This window comes from Xiphophorus couchianus, chromosome 9 (genome assembly GCF_001444195.1).
Source record: "Xiphophorus couchianus chromosome 9, X_couchianus-1.0, whole genome shotgun sequence".
Lineage (NCBI taxonomy): Eukaryota > Metazoa > Chordata > Actinopteri > Cyprinodontiformes > Poeciliidae > Xiphophorus > Xiphophorus couchianus.
This window is the reverse complement of record NC_040236.1, coordinates 6,048,889-6,069,877: the sequence shown is the minus strand read 5'-3', so window position 1 is coordinate 6,069,877 and position 20,989 is coordinate 6,048,889. Positions and strand designations below refer to the sequence as shown.

Genomic DNA, 20,989 nt, shown 5'->3' with positions numbered 1-20,989 from the left:
TAAAGTCATGCTTGCTACAGTAGGTGCACAACAAGGCAATATAGAAACATTATTTTTGCGTTTCTCATGGCCTTGAAATGAAAACAAGACAACAGCATGACACGGGTACTTTTATCGTGACTTCTCAATTTTACAACACCCAGGACATCTTTGGTTTCAGGTAGTCAAACCATACGTTTTAGAGCTTCCTCTAAAACCAGTAGCAATTTAATACACTGTAGTGATCAAAAAATTGTAAGAACAAATATAAGTTGCTTAAAATACAAAACATTTTTGTACACCTCAGTGCCTGCTACAGTCCAATACTCCATCCTTATTTGATGGCGATATGACTAGACAGCTATTATACACATCTACTCTGAACACTTCATTTCTGTCACCAAGTACTCAGATAGCCAAAGTTAGACTGGAACTTAGCCCCCCTCTTGACAAACACTCGAGTCACCTTGCTAACAACCATGCTCAGACAGCTCTCTTAAATTGATAAGAAGTAGATGATACACAGAGCATTGTAGTGATGAAGTCTTTGCTTTGTGAGGGATAGTTACGGTAATTTAAGTGCCTTTCAAAGACTCCACACCAACAGAAGAAATGGTATCAAAGCTGACAGCCTTTGCACAGACCAGGGGTTAATGCACTCTGGCTTGAGATCAGCATTAAGCAATGACATCGCTGTCTTTCCTTTTTCTAGCAACACTAACGCTTATCAAAGTGACTAGTTTAGTAGAGCCCAAAGGAAAAGACTGCAATGAATAAATGTCTTTGTCTTTCTAAGCTTTCAATATAAACTAGTATTTTCAAATCTTCATGGTAAATAGACCATGTAATAACTGTTTATACACTGAAGCAGAGGACTTGTTACATAGAAATTTAGAATTGTTGACCAATGTTTTCAAATTAGTCAAACAGTTTGTCACTGATCTGTTCTGTTTGTTTTGTAGATTTTATCAAGACAAAATCTACAATCCCCCAAACAAGCATAAACAAGCACCTATCAGTAAAGACATAACATGAGACATAAGGAAACCAAATTTCTTTTTATCTAGATTCATTTGTACATTTCTTGTTATTTATCCATTTATCCACACATTTTTAATAAAAGTCCTTCTGATAAGGTGTTTGCTTGAATTTTGTATGGCTGCAAACAAAACATCCGAATCATAAGTGAGATTTGTTTTTAAAAAAGGTTCTCACATATGAATTTTTAAGAACTGTCTGGCTTAATCTAGGCAGGTTTTCATGGCCCAGTAACTGAACAATACTGTTTATGAAGTACATTTTTGCTATAAAGGTCAGACTTCAATTGGCTGGTGTCACATCTGTAGTAGGTCACGCCATGACTGTTTGACTAATACATCCTAATGAATCCAGTTTCTCATGGGACTCCTGAATATGTGTTTTTCATCCACTCTTTATTCAGAAAAGATTATCAGTGTCTTGTACTTATTTTCTGAAATTGCTGTGGATTCTGCTTCAGAGTCCTCAGACTGAAGCAAAGATATTTAAATAAACTGTCTTTACCTTGCATGATAAAATAACTGGACATGTATTTAAAGCATGCAGATACATTCTCATCATTTAGCAAAATCCTCCAACTTTATAGGAAGTCCAAAATCCAACAAATTTCTGAGTGTGCAATTAATTTTATCTAAATATACCTCACATCAGATATCCAAAGCTGTCCTGTCTTCTTATTCGTAATTCAGTTACACCTTTGCCATCCTCCTATGACTCCAGCTGCTGCCTGCAGAGATTTGGCTTGGTAACAATGGTAACTAAACCAATCTGGTAGCTACACTAACCTGGTTTAGTTACAATAACCAAATGAATTATTGTAACGTTTAGGCGACTGTACAGGTCGCCTAAACCCACCTGTTTAGGATTACAATTACAAATTTATTGATGGAACCTGACTTAATGTCATGTTTTGATTGTTGATTCTATGTTGCATTGTGTTTCTGTGTTTGATATGATGTAAAGCACTTTGAAATGCCTTGCTGCTGAAATGTGCTATACAAATAAAATTTGATTGATTGATTGATTGATTGATTGATTGATTGATTGATTGATTGATTGATAGATACTGTATTCTTCCTGACACCATTGTCACAACTGGACAAGTTGAAACCCCTTCCCCCATCTTCTGACAGAATCAACATCTGCATGACTGGAGATTTTTTTTATTTACCCTGAATCAAAAAATGCGATACAGAGTTGGAGCTTTATGTTGTCAGACTAGTATCTCTGAACAGAATGTGTGTTTGCTCCTGGGAGTTTTTTCTTCTTCTGAACTGACAACCAGCAGTGTTGGAAATTCTTTTTGTTTTGCTTGTCGGTGTCAGCCCCTGCTTTGATGTGTTTAGATGCCCCACAGTAGTCACACTTGTCTACCTTCAAGCATCACTGTCTCAAGGGGAAATGATGATATAAGAATTTTAAAATAAATAGCTCTTATATTTTAAAGGCTGAACATAAGGAGGCCTGTGCCCTGTCATGACGGTAAAAATGCTGCTGTTAATCTGAACAGCCTGCGGAAGTATTTTGCATTCCTCTGTCCAAATGGTGCCCACAGTGGGTCTAATGCTGCTTTGTGACAGTCATGAGAATGCTGCTGAAATCCTTCATGAGAAAAACACTAAATGAAACTGTACAAATTGTGCCAAGAAAATGATTCATACCAAAATTGTCTTCTTAAATCGCTCCTTCGGGGTACATATATATATTTTTACACATGATCCACAGTGAAAGAGTAAGAAAACATATAGAAAATGCTTGGCATGCTGGTCTATAAACAGCCATCTAACAGGATATATAAGCATTACTAAATCTGATCCTACAATACTGTAAATAGCCCAGAGGAATGCTTGTATAGTAAATCTGGGCTCAAAGCAAAGCAGCAAATTAAACGTGTTTGCTTATTTTATATTTAGTTTAATTTCACTGAAGTCCATATGCACTTTCAGTGCCTGACAGTAACCACAAAACTACAGACAGTTGGCTTTGTAAGAAATATGTTTTGCACAACCAGGCAGTATTTTACCCCACTTTATTTCAGCGTTCTACTGCTGGTATAAGGTCATCCTGCTCTCTGTGTGTTGTCATCACTCTGTACAAAAAGAAGAGCTGAACGATTGCAGGAGGACATAACATTTATGTCTTCCATAGTTACTGTGTGTAACTGCACAGTTGCACACAGTTAAGAAGTATTAAGGTATGTGCAACATAACTGCAATGATAGAAATAAATAAAATAATTTACTGTAGACGACAATATACTGGAAATGTTCACTGTTATTTCACAATGTGATGTCAGTTCATGCAAAAATGTATTTTTAATTAAGATGTTTTCCTTTGTGCTTTCATAGTGACATCTGATATGCAAATCAAGAGCAACTCTTGCATGCTGACCTCTACACCTCAACTTGCTCCTTAACATTCCCATTAGTTCCCCACAGTTATCTTGCTCATTAGCTGCCTATGATATGCAGCGCTGCTTCTCTTTCATACTGGGACTCGGTTTCAGCAGAATAGGTGATGGATGAACTGAGTTAACAGCCTAACCTGATCATTATGGCCATCCCATAATAAAAAGCACATTATTTCTGATTCGACTCAGCCGACTGGTCTTGTTCAGATGGATGTACTTAGGCCTATATAAAGTTTTGGCAATGAGACAGGGGGCAGGAAATTGAAATAGCTATGGACAACTTTGTCATTAGCTAACAGTTCAAGACAAAGTTCAAAACATTTTAGAATTAAGCACTATGACAAAAAAGACTTATTAGTGACAAAGGGGTGTTAATAGGAGTCCAAATGGTTTCCAGTCTGGCGTTTGGGCAATGAGTCTTGTAAATGACAAAATGGGCTCCTGACGAGACTGGATAATGACAGCATATATAAGATGTATTTAACAAATGGAGACTATCAATATTTCAAAGAGAAGATGTTGATTATCAAAATTAAAGTCTCTGCAAGTGAAATTATCTTACAGTTGGTGAAAGACAAATAATTAGCTCAGTTATTTTAAAAAAAAGAAGTCAAGGACAAGTAAAACATTTCTTTGTTGTGATAAATAACAAGAGTAAAAGTGAGATGGAGGCATTCAGGTGAAAAGTGATAATTATATTATCACTTATATATATATATATATATATATATTTTTTTTTTACTATTTTTCATTTGTGGCTAAAGTAAAAATGCCTGCAATGATGGGATAGATGTCTCATGGCTCAAGACTGGCAGGTTGTGTCACAGCCTTAAAACTTGGCAGACAGATCAATCCTAATAAAGAGTCTGTGAGTATTCTGCTGTTTATCAGCCCAGCATTCACCCAGGTATCCAGACCACCCAGGTGAGACAAACTCTTCCAATTGGATTTCATTTAGTCTCATGTTAGGATAATATAGAGCTAAAGTGAATGAGGACAAGTTTTAGCAAAAGTGAGAAATGAAGTCGGAATTCAACTAAAGAGTGAGAGGAGAACAACTAAAAGAAATAATTATTTACTTTGTCGTGGTTATGAAACATAATTGAAACACATTATGTAGAAACATCATTCTTTATTTCACAGAGCTGATGTTCAGTATGCTTCTTTTCAAATCAAGGTTATACGAGTCAGAATATTAAAAAAAAACATGCTAAATAACTTCTAATGAAGGACATGAAGAATGACTTAGTTACTTATAAACTAAGTATTCTTGATAAATGTACATTGTTTAAAATAGTTACTAGAAACAAGTTGTTAACAAGACAATTGATTGTTTAACTGATTAACTGCAAATACTGCAAATAAAGTAACTTTTGCTCAAAAGAATTTTTGAAGAAACAGTGACTCAAATCCTGCTGACCATTTTGACCCACATCACAAGTTTCAACTCCACTGCTTTCGCAAATACCAGGCCAACTAATGTGTGTTGAATACTGGGTAAGGAAATGTTGGCAGTCTTTTGAAAACCTCTCATAATGTCTGTAAACTCTACAGGTAACACAGAGACTCCTATTAATTATGCTCTCTCTGTGCTAGTCATCTATCCGTCCCTTATCCAACACGCGGGGTACACATTGTACAGGTCGCCAGTTTATCGCCGGCCTGTGCTGGTCATGCATAGTGTTAATATAAAATGCTAAAAACAAGATAATCATATAATCATTGTTTTGAAATATTTTTTAATTGAGATCATTAGTGTACAGTACAAGGCACAATATGCCTGCAGCCTGCACAGGGTTGGTGACTAAAAGAGGAAGAAAATACAAACTTCCTTTCTCAGCAAGCAGAAACATTGTTTGAATAATTTCTCCTATCTGTTTGCAAAATAGGAACACTAACCAATTCTAGATCATACAAAAAACCAACAATCAACTAACAGAAAGAACAACCATAAGTTTTTTTTTTTTTTTTGTAGAAACAGTAGCTCTCCCATGCCAACCATCTTCAAAATGTTGCCTTAATTGCATCTGGCTTTACTTTATTTGTGTTGGGGCTGAGCTTCCCACAAAAACAGCATGATCAACAAGTTATTTCTATAAAAAAAGTAAAAACCTTCACTAATGATGTTTTGATTTACTGAAGGAAAGAGGATGCTCCCTATCTGCAAAAATGTAAGGTTAAATTAAACTTCAGTATTTATTAGAGCTTAGTATTTGGCAGTTCTGTGACCTTTTAGGAGCACCCTGAGGAAAAACCATCTGCTCTGTTTAAATACCAACTTAATCTTTTTCTTCAGAAGGATTTTTCACATGTTTGAGCCATACTGACTGGGACATTTTGAAGTCTTTCTAGCACAATAACTCTGGAAGTAAAGAGTTATTGCATGACTGTTAGAGATTTTTTGGTATTATCATTTTATTTTCTTACTCTAGTTCACATTAAGTCTATAGATCTTTGTGATTTTCTGTTTAAAGTGTTCTCTTCTTTAAATGACCTGGAGGTCACTACTGTCTGTTCAACTTTACGAGAAATAGATAACACTAAGTTTCTCAGACCTTAAATCCTTTTACAAGAACACCTCCTAATTTAGTAACTATCTGTGAGCAGATAGTTTGTTTTCTTGACAGTACTGACCGAAATTTGAACCGGGCTCAGACCTTTGATCAGATATCACATCTGGACCTGGGTTGTTAGATGTTTGGGTTAGAAGCTTTATGACCTTTGTTGTTTTCTTGACTGCCCCCTTGCCTGTTCTCCTTTGACAATAAAAACAGGAGTTTTTGTAAGGGCAGGTCAGAACGCTCTGTAGAACTGATCGGAGGAGAGGTTCGATAGAGTGTTCTCCTTTTGCAAAAGCTCTACATAAAATTCATATACGTTGTCTGTGGTTCTTTCTTTTATTTAGGTTCGAAAGGAAAATACCTATCAATGACACTATGTATACTTTATGAGTCTAAACTTACTATATGTCAAGAACTTTAAATTGTGTTCAATATTCACATTAAGACTGTAAAAAAGTATTAACTGTTACACATTTATAATAACCACAGCAAAGGTGACCTACTGACTTCAATTACAGTTGAATATTCTTTTGCTTTCTGATGAGCAGAGATATCACTGCTTGTATCTAAAAATGATTCAGATTTTTTGTGCTAGAATTTCATCCCACTTGATATGTTGCATGGGGAGCAGAGAAGAATAGAAACTAAATAAAATATAGCTTTATGTGAAACATTTATATTGTATGAGCTCGCAACTGCTGTCTCATAACTGACGCTGTGAGCACTTGAACTGTAATCTCTGAGTATGCTGCTACCTACACTAAATGATTGTACAACAAGCATAAGCTTTAAAGAGCCATTATAGCACAGAGCCACAATTGTAAAGTCAAATTATCTTAAGAAAAAAGATAATTAAGATCAATTCAAAATATGTAAACCAACAAGCACAGCCAGACCCTGAAAATGAAACATAACTAGCCATGAATAATATTTGTAGTTGTTGTCATTGGGTAAAATATTCCGTTGAGCATGAGTAAATATGTATTTTGAGTAATCCCAGTGATCACAGCTCAGTGTGTCAACCAATTCATCATCACTATGGGAACATGGGGCTGAAGCTACATGCCATATACCTTACTAGCCGTGATCAATGTTTGAATATCATTGCTACAATAGCAATCTACACCCGAGTTAGGACAGTCATTCACACACATAAGCAGCTACCCCAAAAGGTGCATGAGAGGGCATGTGGATAGTTCTACTAGCCTCAATGTTGCCTTTCAATCTAACAAACTTGTTGTACCACTTATAGAAAGGAGTAAAATGAAATAAGTAAGAAAACTGACTACAACATGTGGGAAGGACTCATTGCCCTGCACGCCACCTTGAGAACGGAAAGTTCTATGGTTTGAATAAAGTGAGCTAAATATACGTGAGGTTTGTCAGCGGTTAATAAGGCTCTGGTAACTGCAGTGGAAAGACAGGTGGAGGATTTTGGCCCAGAAAAACAACCCATCTTTTCTGGCTAATATTTCTGTAGCCTATAGGAGTCTGCAGTGATTTGTACTGAGTGGTGATCCAAATAGTCTTAGGATTGAATATTGTTCAATAGAAAAAATTGTTTAAATGCTTGCAAAAATAATGAAGCTGATAACATAAAATTATTAGTGAGGCAACCGACCACTGGTCAATGACAAAATTCATCCAGTTCTCCCACCAATTGGCTCTAGCAAGCATTTGGCAAGTAAATTCGAGAAAAATCTGATAATTTTTCCTAATCAATTGATCAAACAAAATCACAATATTTTTGCTACAAACATACACTGAGTAAAAAAAAACTTAGTTTGAGGAAATGTGCTTTTATCAGCAGGTTTTTGAACATTCTTAGCTATTTAGATTGTAATGGTATTACAAAGAGTATTGTTCTAAAACCCTGGCCCTTATGGACACTGCAAATTATAGCTTCACCAATGCAAACAATCCAGATTCAAAAAAGATAAAATTGTTCCTCCAAAGTATTGAGTTCACACATTTATTTATTTGTTTTGAAGCAGGGAAACCGCTAAAATGGTGAGAAAACATCACAGAGGTTTGAAGTGGAGGGCATTTTGTAGAGTAAAATGCCTAAGCAGAACAAATTTAGGCTTCTTAAGGGTTGTCTGATTGCTCAGGTGTTTTAAACTACAAAGCTGTTATATTATAAATAGTAGTTTCATACGAGTCATAGATGTGTCCCTGAACACCTCATCCTGTAAGTGAGTCAATGGCCACCATGACAAACACTTCAAATCCTTTGATCACTTACTTCAAGTTGAGGTAAAAGGTGATAGTGGTGGAAACCACAATTGTTTAGCATAATTAGTCCATTTCCACATAGTTTCCTGACCATTCTCAGACTGCAAATCCCAATATTAGCATACTAATGTATATCATCAAGCATAATAGAACGCTAGAACAGAGCATCGTTCTTGTTTATTTTATTGCCTCACAGCTTGCTGTCCATGTTTGTTTGACTTAAAGTACATTAACTTGAAATTCCTTGAGGTCATATAGTTCTGAAGGCTGTATATTATCAAAGCTTAACACCGTAACCCAGTGGTAAAATATTTATAAGTCCTGCCTTGGGATAGCTTTGAAGTGTGCTATCACTGGTTGAAGTAGCTTCTGTGAAGGAAGGGGCTTCTGTAACTAAAGCTGAATTTGAATTACTGCTTTACTACTATCCTAATTGTTCATGTGTAAGGAACAAATTCATCCAATATCTTGCAACATTTAAATTGGTAAGAAGTTCATAAATTATGAGGAAGGAAACAAAGGTCATTCAGTTATCATTGTGTCTTAGTCAAAACATGCAAAAAGGTGTTTTTACAATCATGGACACATTTTGTACAACTGCTTTAGAATTCCAACTCCAAGTGTTCTTATCTAAATTAGTGTATACATTTATACCTTGTTAAGACTGGCGTCGTAAAGTTAATTGTGCAAACATGAGTGTGCAGGTGCCCATTCCTGATTGGTTCCTAGAAGACGACGGAGACGTCCAACTGGCGGCCTCCCGGATGTGACAGATATAAAAGCTGCAGATGCGGACTTCCTGCCATCCATCCTCAGCTCATCTCAACCGACCATACTGTTTGTCTCCAACACCTTGTAAAAGTTCTGGAGTTTGTAGGAGTGAGCCACCGTTTATGTTTGCTTAGTTTTCTCATGTTTTTCTTAGTTAGGGAGGTAAGTTTTTGTTATTTGGTTTATTTACTTTCAATTGGGTAAGTTTCGGTTAATATTCAGATAGTTTCCTATTGTTTGTTGTTTTCGGTATTATAGCTCATTCTGAGCCCATATGCTCCACTTGTAACATCTTAATCAAAAATACCTCTTTTTAAAATAAATAACATTATATGTGTTGGCTGCTTGGGATCTGAAGAGGATGGATCTTTCATGTTATGAAAATCCCCCCATAGATGGGTCGTAACAACCTGGTAAATACAGCCAAGAACCACAACAAAGCTTATTATAATTCCTATATATTGCAGATAAAATTTCCCTCATTGTTTAAACTGAAGATGGAATTGTGGAATGTTTTGACACCAGCAGACAGATAACAGTAATGAATAATATTACGCTCTACTTCATCCTTTAGATTTGCAAAGCTGCAAGAGGCATGATCATGGTTAAGGCAACTGGTTCCTCTGGGTTTTATTTGGAGTACCAGAATAACAAATAATAATAATTTTAAAAAAAACACTGGAAACGTCTTAGTTTTTTTTTGTTTTTCCTTCCTCACCAAAGGACTCATGTGTAAACATCAACCATGCACATCGAATTGCTTTGTTGTGATGTGATAAAATCTCAAAAATAATCAAGGAGTATGAATAGTTTTGCAAGGCTGTTAGCACCAGTCAAAGTGAATATGCACCTTCACTGCATATTCACAACTCCCCTGTGAATATGCAATAATTCAGTAAAATGGATTGATATGTGGAGGTAAAGTGTTTGTCCACTTTGAGACAATTCAAAACAATGTTTTAAAAATCCCTAGAAAATCTAGCAGTCCTGCTTCAGACAAAGACATGGAAATCACTGACATGCAAAACCAGAAAATCAGGAAAATAAGAGAAAATGGAATAACAATGTAAGGAGTTTTATAAATAAAACATTAAATATTTTTATTTCTGTGATTCAGAAAGGTTTTCTATTTTATAGCACAAATTGCGCTGCAATTTATATAAATTATTTTTTTCGCTGTATTTTCACTTTGGTAAAGTGCATTTTTCCAATCAAATGAAAAAAAAAATTACTTTCTTTTACATATAAGCTAGATTAAAGAAGACCTCACAAGTTAATACATATGCACATAGCAAAAGGTCAGGTATTATAATTCTTTACCAGTGCTGAAATAATGTGATATTAGCCCTAGAATACAAGGCAACTCAACATTTAACCATATATCTAAGTACAGAACAAGATTTGCAAAAAAAAGAAAATGCTATATATTATAACATAGAAGGAACATTCAATAGACCATAGAAAGAAATGATTCTAAGAAATTAGGCAGGGTATTTTAGCCAATTACTCAGGAATTTTCCGATTTGTTTCATACATGGTCATACAGTACAGCCATTTTGTCTTACTGATCTGAAATGAGCAGTGGCCGGAAGGTAATCCTTCGTTGGGACTAATTATCCTGAGTCTCTGGTGAGACAGCAAATTAGACTAGCTCCAGAGAGCGCAGAGGATCAGAACATAGCCTCTAACAACATTCCAAAAGCTCATTTATGTGACACTGTAGTAGGAAACTACAAAACACAATTTCAAATATGTTTGAAGTATTTGGAACAAAGAGAATATCCCATAGGACGCTTGAAACAAAGCAGTAATAAGTGTCATTCTTATTAAGCAAATTTGATTTAATTGTTCAAATTTGTTATCTCTTCAAGCATCCAAGCTCAGATTAATTTTAGGCTTTAATTCAAACTTGATGCATGGTTTCCTTTTATTCTTGCTTCAGGGTTCAAAGAAAAAGTCAAATCAAATTTGAAAGCTGTGTGAACTATTGTCAAAAGTTAGAAAGACTTTTTAAGTGAGCATACAGTGAACTTGGCAAGCCAGTCTATAACATGGTTGCACATATAACATTGTTATTACTATTTTTAATTTTGTACCACATTATTTATCAGCAATGATTTGAGAAACATGACAATTTTAGCAGTCCAAAAACATTGCCAAGTTAACTTATTGGGTGAAAGGTGATGAAAATGGTTGTAATAATAATAAAACTTTCTATTCTATTCCTATTTCTATTTCTATTCAACATAATACATTTGTTGTAATCACACAACTTATATCTTTTGTAAGGCAAAGCAGCGCAACATTGAGAGGGTGACAAAACCTAAATGAATGCTGAATTGAAAAGTGTTTTTTTATGAACAATAAAAAGCATACACAATTTATACAACTACTGGCTTTATGGTTTTGTTGACCATTCAAGTAAATTGTTCACATTTTCACCTAAACTTAGTTAAACTTAGGGACATTTTTGCCACATGTCTGTCTACACAATCCAAGAAGTCCCCAGGGTTTCTCCTACTTCATGTATACACTCACTTAACAAGAATGAGTGAGTTCAGTGTCTTCCTTAAAAATTCAACATGTAAACTGAGGAAGCTGAGACTCAGATCCCTGAACCTTTACTTGGTACCGACCACTTTACCTCCTCAGCCTCTATTGCACCATGTAAATCATTTATACTTATTGTGAAAACAATACTCGAGATCACTCTTTTGTGTTGCAAGTTCAGTATCATATTCCACAGAAGCTTTAAATATAAAAATGATAATCAGCACTGAAAATCCCAATCTGTACTTAAGGTTAAGAAAGTTTATCATTATATACTGATTTTGGACTGGCAACATGTCCACGCTGTACAACTTCTCTCGTTAAATCACTGCTGGAAATAGCAACCTTCCCCAACAAACTCCCTCGTAACCCTACAAGGAAAAGTGGGTTTGGACAAGAGATGGATAGATACTGATCTTGGCTACAAATAATCACAGAAAATTGTATTGATCAAAGAAGTTTGCTTTTTTAAAATATTATTTTAGACTCCAGTGGACTTTATTTAACAGTAAATGGACAAGAAATAGGGGAACACAAGCTACAAATGTTCCGAGACTGGGAATCAAATCCAGGACAACCATGATGTGCGTGAAAAATGAGATGTGTTTAAAAGGACAAAACATCCCGAAGACCGGATCAAGTTGTACCTGGAAAAAGTCAAGTATAAAATGACTAAAATACAACAGATTAAAATGATGAACAGTGAAAAATGATCAATTGCCGCAGCTACTGCAGCAACAGTAGTAGGACACTTTAGGCATAAGACTGGGCTTCTTTAAACAGAAGTCCATCCATTAGCAGAACTTAATTTCACTGCAATGTTAAATACATAGGATCAAATTGAAATGTCACTGAATTTGAAATTGTATTCGTTGTTGGATTAAGCTGGGTATATTCTATGTATAAACAAGATGCATTTGTCTTTTAAGCACCCTGAAAATTACATATGTTGTAAACATTGTTGTATTTATAAATATATTTTTTGCAAAATTAATAAATGTATTGGATCTTTAAGTAGAAGCACTAAAATCTGAGCAAATGGTTTTGAATGGTAAAATAATTATTAATGTTATTTTATTTCTTCATTTATTTATTTTTCAATTATATTGTATTGTAGGACAAACATCGAGTTTCATTATTAAATATTTTATTTAGTAAAGATTGTAAGAGCCAATATAATTTGTTTATTTTGACATAATATCCTACACTGGGGGTGGGGGGAGACAATACAGTGAATCCTCGCTATAGCGCGGTTCAACTTTCACGGCCTCGCTGCTTCGCAGAGTTTTTTGTGCAGTTTTTTTTTCACAGTGCACTGTGTTCTGCGTCCTGATTGGCTAAACAGTCTCCGCGCTTCTTCTCTACCTGTGTGCCAATAATGTTACGGTATTTAAATATATGTAATACAGCTTGGCGAATTTTGGCAAATATTTTTGCCTAGAAGAAAAAAGAACGACAACAACTACCGATAACTATGTTCTTCTCTCGAAAAAACACACCTTCACCACAGGCTTCAGGGGAAAAAGACACTAGAGAGCGGAGTCAGGCCGCAGCATCTCACCAATGTTTTTACCAATGCATGACCATGTTTTGACTTTACGTTGCTCATTTTTCTACCAGATAAAAAGCATCTGACAGAACTTTAGCAAAACTCCAATATGCTGCTGGTTTAACAATTTTGCATGATGAGTTAAAACCTGAAACAGGTCAATGTGTGTGTCAGCCACTTAACTTTTAGAACACTTATGTGATTGAGGCAAAAGGTCACAGAAAGAGGAATAAGAAAAAGCAAAGCTGATTAGATAATGCAGAGAGGCAAGGGTTAATGAAAATAAAATACTCCTCTTTTTCTTTTTTGCTCCCCTTACTCATGTTAGGAGCAGGTTGCAAACTCTCCAGCTGAGGGTGATGCTATGGAAGCTAAATCCTATGCGGATCAAGTTTATTTAATAAAAAAGAAACTTGTGCAACATTTGCAGTGAGTAGCACAATGAAACAAAAAACAGTGCTGACCGGATATTAAGGACAACCTGTGATAAACATAGTGTGATATTTCATGCCCTCTTTCCTTGTGCGCCTTGCGATCATATCTTTAGCAGGAAAGTTTGCCATCTGCTTCGTGTAAATTAAAAGATTAAAAACCTATGTAGGTCTTTCAAATAAGAAAGTCGGGTTGAAATCAAGCCTTTAAAAAGTATATGTTAAAACCATCAGGAATAGTAACACTATATACTGTACCACCTAATGCTTAAAAGACTTCTCAATATTTTAGAAAAATGTATCCAGCCGACCATACTTTGGCCAGAAAATGGCAACTTTGCCATGATATTCTGTATGGATTGTATACATGAAGTATCATAATGTAACAGCATGCTGCAATTACATGGCCTGAACACATACAAGCTCAACAGAGAGTTATAATCATGACTTTTCCACCCACATCAACCTCAGGAGAACTGTCACAGTTTCAGCTTGAGCTTTAAGCTGTTCACAGTGTCTTGCAGCACTTTTATTTTGCAGGTTTCTCATGGATATCACAGCATCGTGGAGCCACTGCAGGAGAATATTGCAAAAAAATAAAAAACAAATTAAATAAAAACTAAACTCAAGCAAAATAATTCTTCAGCACTAGTAGCTAACACACTACCTAACTGCCCAGAGTGAGCCATACTAAAGCCTGAAGTATTGTTCTACATTTACCCTCCAAAAAAATCTCCTTCCTGAACACAGCATATACTCACACACACATACACGCCCACTGAAAGAGTGTTTCTCTCTGCTCAACTATGATTGAGAATTCAGCTGAAAAGTAGGCTAAGCCCATATGTTGACATTATACACATTCAGAGCATTATAGATGCAAGTAGACTTGCACTCCTATACTATTCCCAACACATACACCAACTCTTGTGCTCTTATGTTCGCTGGATTGTATGTTTTCTATTGTGAGCTGGGCTGTGTTCTGTGCCAAAGATATGTCTTCTCAATATCCTTTATTCAAGCTACACAATCTGTACGCCAACTGATTCCTGCAGAAATATATACACAGATAGAAAATTCTGTCCTTACCAACACCATGTAAATTTTGTTGCTATGGGATTTGTCACAGAAAAAGGGGAAAACAAAGAGAACATATGATTAGCTTTGACTGATTTTATCAGAGGTTCTGAGAGTAGAAACGCTCAATACTATTTGACTAAATTCTTCTAAATTATAACTGTCAAGTGTGAGATGATTTTTATTTAATCATGCACAAGCATTAATACATTCAAAATCACAGGAAGCAGATTTGAACAATGCATTCATTAGCTACTTTGTTAGCTAAACCTTGCTAATAGGAGGGTTAGAACCCCTTTCCCTTTCAAAATTACCTTCATTTCTTACTGTGAGAATTAAGCAAAGTGTAAACTTTTTATTGACATAATAGCAACATGGTTTGGAATTTCACATCATGTGTGATGTGAATCTCTATTGGAAAAACTTTATTCTTTCTTCATTGGACTAGGAACTGGTAACTGTAGTGACAACTGGAGAAGAGAAGCTCATTGTCAGGTTCAGTTTCAAGTGGTCAAGTTTTGTTACTTGGTGCTTTCTGCTGATAGAAGCCATCATGCATGGATAGTCACGGTCAGACACAATATTCAGGGATGCTTTGAGGTTTAAATAATTTTCAAAGGGAACAAAAGGAGCAAGAAAATGTCATTGCTCTGTTAGGGTTATTGCACTACCACCACTTACCAATTGACACCAGGTAGGAAGAGGATACATGCTGCAGCCATTGCCTGGCAAAAACTAGCCTCTTGTTCTACTCTTTGCTTCATACAGAGGGGTTGGACCCTCAACTATTGAGAAAGGATTTCTTGCTGGAGGCATGGACTCTGTTGAAGTTTTAAACAACTTTTTACCCAATCGCTAACCATTGGCCATGACATGTATAATGTGGCAACTTAATGACGCTTACCAGGAATTATGTGCACTGTATACAACTCCATGGGGAATAGGGCCACAACATTAAAATGTTATGCATTGCTGTTGCTCCTACTTGATTTGCTCAATGTTTAGAAACGAAGCCAGTGCAGATTGAATGGTTTCTTTCACTTCTTCTGTTGCCATTTCTGAACCACAACCACAGGCAGACTACAATTCTAAAACAGCACGGACAATCCATGTCAATGTTTACAACTACTCCTTCTGTTTGCTGATTGCCCCAGTTGGAATTCAACCAGAGAAATCAGGCTCAATGGGGAACGGTTAAAAGATGGTAAATAAATGGTTCTGCAACTATAGAATAACACAGTGAATTGTACAGTGTACAGTGACAGTGATTCTTAGGATCTGTTGTCAGATAGGGTAATGAATAATCAGCTTAAATGTTAGAGCAGAGAGAAATGCCTGCATCTTCATATATTGTGATGTTTTTACCGTTTCCTTCTCTTTGCTACATTTTTTTATTAGTCCTCAACTTGCATATTCTCCTTACATTTCATATCCCTTTTAAAGACCCTGCTTTACCCTCTGACCAACTACTGCAAAAGAAGCTGATGCTGCTGCAAAAAAAATCCTTAAAGAGAACAAATCTTTGATCAGTAAAAAAATCTCTGACACATCTTTCTTTCATTTCAAACATGATTGATCAAATGTGTAACACAGTGTGCTTGGCCTCTGCTGTTTTTGCTTCTGTTTTGGATCTGTCTTGTCAACACAGCAGCAGGCGTGTGAAGGCTCAGAAAATTCACACCAAAACCAAATTCATTACAGTAACTTCTGGAAGCTTGGCAGAGGTTATCAAAGTACAGTTGGGCTCAGATTTCACAAGAAACAAGGGAAGCAACTAACTATCATTGCATTTTTAGTGTTGTTTTTGAGTCCCTTGTTTTATATATGCAACAAGAATTAAAAAATAAATTTGAGTGTAGGGCTGGGCGATGCATCAAGTATACTCGATGTATCACGATATTTTGAATTCACGATAGTTAAAATGGCTATATCGCAACTATTGAGTATAAATTGTCATTCAAATAATAAACTTTCACCGTCAAATTCACTGCGAGTATGGTATATCCAACACCCTATGAATGCATCACTAGTTCCTCCCCGATCTCCCAACTTGAAAATTTCCTACCAGTCACGCTGCACGGAGAAAACAAACAACATGGTGACAGCGAGAGCCCTGAATGAGACGGTAACTGAACACGAATCAGATGAACTAGACTAGTTCTGAAGAGAAACAGAACTGGATCAATAATAACAATGGTTTGGATTTATATGGAGGATGTCAAACAAAATGAGGTAATTTGTGAAACATGTTATAAAACTATTGCCACAAAAGGTTGTACCATCAATTTATTTCACCACCTAATGAGACTATTCTATTACATGCCGTGCTGCCTCGGTAGAACTAGTCCGTTAAAGTGAAATCTGACGATGTAGGTATGATTCATTTAGTGCTGTGCAATGGGAAAAATAACTCAAAACTACTCATTCTTTTTTTTCTCACTTGTGTCGGTACACACAGACTCGTTGCCATAGCTACTGACAACAACCCAACTTTATGTATCAGGATTCAGCACCAAAAGCACTCAAACATTACCCCCACATAGAACATAACATTCAGTTCATTACAGTTTGGGGTTTTTAGGCTTGATGTGTATTTTGCTTTTATTAATAAGTGATCACTTAGATTAGCCACCACTGCTATTAGCAATGCTAACATAGCAGTGGATGATTAGCTAATTTAAACACCTGTTTTACTGATGATATGTCCAAAACACACCTTATTCCACAGCACATCTATTTGTTAAGTTTGTCAAAGTCAAGCATAATTGACCTACTTCTCTCTCCCTCTCTATTTTTTTTCTTAGTTAAAACTTGTTTCTCACCTTGTTATCTAGTCATTATGTAGAGAGTTCATAGCAAAACACCGAATCCCTTTTTATATGAGCTTACATTTAGTCTAGCAGGGAAATGGGGGGCGGGAACGCGTAGATGACATCATGCTGCAAGGAATCTATAGTTCAAAATAATATTTGGAGCTTATTTAAGAATATCGTGATATATATCGTGTATCGTGATATAGCAAAAAATCTATCAGGATATTACAATTTTTCTCATATCCCCCAGCCCTATTTTAGTGGATGTTTAAAAATACAGTGTCAAAGCTTCTTTATAAAAATATTTTTGAATACTACAGAAAATTCAGTTTACACACCAAAGTAGCTGATTTTGAGAGGATGGACGGGTGTACCTCCAGTACATTTTAGATATAATCATAAACTCAGTGCTATTACAGCTTGAAATATTTTGCACATATGAGCAACAAAGGAGTTCAAGATATGTAATCATCTCATCATACACAAAGCAGTAATTGCTAAATTGGGTTGTTATATTTCATTACTTTTTTTGCTGATTAGAAAGTGTATGCAAAGGGAGCTTATGCGGTGGAGAAATACATAAGACAATTGCATGTAGAACAAACAGAGAGTAAAACACAAGTAGGAGAGAATATGGGAAACAAAATAAATGCAATGAAAAGCTGTTTGTAGGGATGAGTCTTTTACAAGAGCAGCTTATCCACACACACTTGCTGTGTGTGGATAAGCTGCCACAGACTACAGGAACCTGCAGCTTTAATGAAAGTGACTGAGGGGGGGAGGTTTCATTAAAACCATATTGCAGGGCACCATCAATTCATCTTTGCAGCCTTCACATACAAATACAAACACATACACACACGTGCAAAATCCAACAATCCCTAGAACTGCCCTGTCCTCCCCATTACCAGGAGTTTCTTTCATCTGTCCTAATCTGAAAGGCAAGGAAATTATTTTAGTTGACACCTGGCAGATGTGTTCTGATAACTTGAAGGGGATTTTCTATTTTTCACATATTACACGTTGGGAAAAAAAATCAGTTAAAATCTAAAAAAAAATTCACAGAAGAAAACTAGATAGTTTTACTCAGGGATTAATGCTTGGTTGACAGCAGCTTCAAAAAATATATATTTATTTTAATATCAAGCATTATCTTTTGGGGGGTAAAATGTGTGTCTGGATTTAAAACCAAAACATGTTTAAGTAATTAACGTTAATACAAATCCCTAGACACCACAAACCAGAGAAGGGGGTATTTGGAATCACCGGAAACAGAGCAAGAAGGCAAATTAAAATGAGAAGGTTGACTGCAGAATTAAGATGGAACCATACTGCAGAAGATAGACACAAGAATGGCTGGTGTTAGTGCTGAAGTCTTGGCTAATAGATGAGAACAACGTCAAGGTCAGTTCAGGAGCAGCCATGACAACATGATTTTTTTTATGGTGTAGCTCCAAGTGTTGGCCTTTTACACTCATCCTGGTCATCCCAATACACTCAATGAACAGGGTGGTTGTAAGCAATAGAAGTATTCAATAAATTTCTAACCACACAAAGAAAAGTGCAGACTCATACGAGATTCCCTCCAAGTATAAGTAGAAAAAATCATAAATAAAGATGGACTAAAATCAAAAGAGGAGACAGAATAAATGAGTTATTGAAAAATAACTGCTGACTCCAAGGCCCGACACCACAAGAAATTTTCATTTGAAACACTAAATGTCTTACATTCAAGAGCAAAACTGTTCCATTTATTTTTCCTTAGCAGTTAGGTAAAATAAAATGCTGCCTTTCAGATTAATCTGCTGAACTCACCAGCACTTCCCTCAATAATTTGTGGGGGGTTTTTTCCGATCAGGTTTTTTGCTGCCAATTCCAATATCGATCATCCATGAGGCCGATCTGTCGATCACCGATCTCTGCCGATTGACTGGAATGGCTGTTAATTTTTTGCTTTACAGAAATGATACTATGTTATCTGGTAAAATGTAAAAATTCTCTGGCAATAAATTCACCCAATTTAGATATAATAGACATATTTTTATACATATCTAAAATCTTTTTTTTTTTTAAGTTACATGCTGCAGCTTTAAGCAGACGTTCGGTGTGAGAGTTCACTGACTGGTGGAGGTTGAGCGGTGCTATGTCTGTGAAATATTACCACCAGTAGCGCTTAGCGGCGGACCAAGAGCAAGAGCAAGAGCAGATCACAGCGTCTTACACTGCCAGCTCGAAGACTTGAATTATTTTTCTGGTTATTTGTTTAGTTTTCTGACTATGATAATAATCCGGGTGAGTGTTGGTAGTTGTTCACTGCTGTACCTGCTATCTGATCGCTCCGGATGTCTTTTTTTCCTGCATTGAGCCTTGATGTAGCCAAACTTCGTCAAGTGCTTGTTTTTTAATTGTCACATTAGATTCGTTGTGTGGATGCATTTTGACGTACTTCAGCCCCAAGGTAATTTTCCGCTGCAACACGCACTCCATTTATATAGCAGAAAGAGATGATATCTTGGAAAACTAAAGCTTCTGTATGGCCTTCCATTGCAATTGATATTGCAGCATTTACACAATCCGACTACTTGGTTAGCCAGCCTGCCATGCACTTCAGTAACAACAATAATCACACACTGCCCAATGGAAATGCTTCACTTACCTCTGCATCAGTGATGCTTGAAACTGAAAGCTAATATGTCTGAATTCTTAGGAGCAATCATAAAGCACAGAAATTTAATTTGCAGCGTGTCAGTTGGTCCTTTAGTATGACAAAAATAAAAGCAAATCACAGTGACTTTATGAAAAGAAAATGTACCAGCCCAGAACAGAGCAGAACACTGGGAAATACACACCATTGAATCCAGTATGAATGTACTACTTAAAGCACTAAAACACTTGTTTTCCAAAACACCAGTATTGTTTGTTAGGTAGAAAAAGTGTCATAACACTACTCACAAGTTTCCAAATGAAACAATTCCCCACCCCTCCATTTCATCTTTTCATGATGGTTAGCTTATCTGCCTAGAATCTCTAAAGGGATATTAAAACATTAGTATGATTCTCAAGCTTATAATTTGAGCATTTATTGTATCTAAATCTTACAAAATCTGTAAAGCCACAGATAAATTCCTCTAGGTTCCATTGGTGGCTTCCCTGTCTTTAATAGCACTTATGATCATGCTTCAGCTCACCCCAGGTTGCTTAGTCAGAAATCCATTATAAAATGTTCTTCAAGACGTGACGTCTCAAGTGACTTGCTGGACTAACAGTCAGCAGGTTTAAACTACAAAGAAAAGTCACTGCTCCCACACAGCAGGCCCACTTTCACTGCCTTTCCACTGTGTAATCAATGAAGGGAACATGAAGGGGGCACTGGGATGGGAAAAACAGGAGCACCACATGGGATTGAACTGTTGAGACTGTGTCAGACTGGGGCAGTCTGACAGAAGTGAAGACTGCCTGTGCCACAGAACCGTCTTACCACCACCAGTAGGCAAGGCCGGTGAGGTGTCTTGCCCAAGACAATGACTGAGAAAAATGGAGCGGGCGTTCAAACCGGCAACCCACCAGTTACGGAAT

At 36.3% G+C, this 20,989-nt stretch overlaps 1 protein-coding gene across 3 annotated transcripts in view; it reads right to left on the bottom strand.

The window, feature by feature from the left end:
• The window catches only part of LOC114150581 (carboxyl-terminal PDZ ligand of neuronal nitric oxide synthase protein-like), a 160,697-nt gene that overhangs the window by 125,164 nt on the left and 14,544 nt on the right, over positions 1–20,989 (bottom strand). The window lies entirely within an intron of this gene.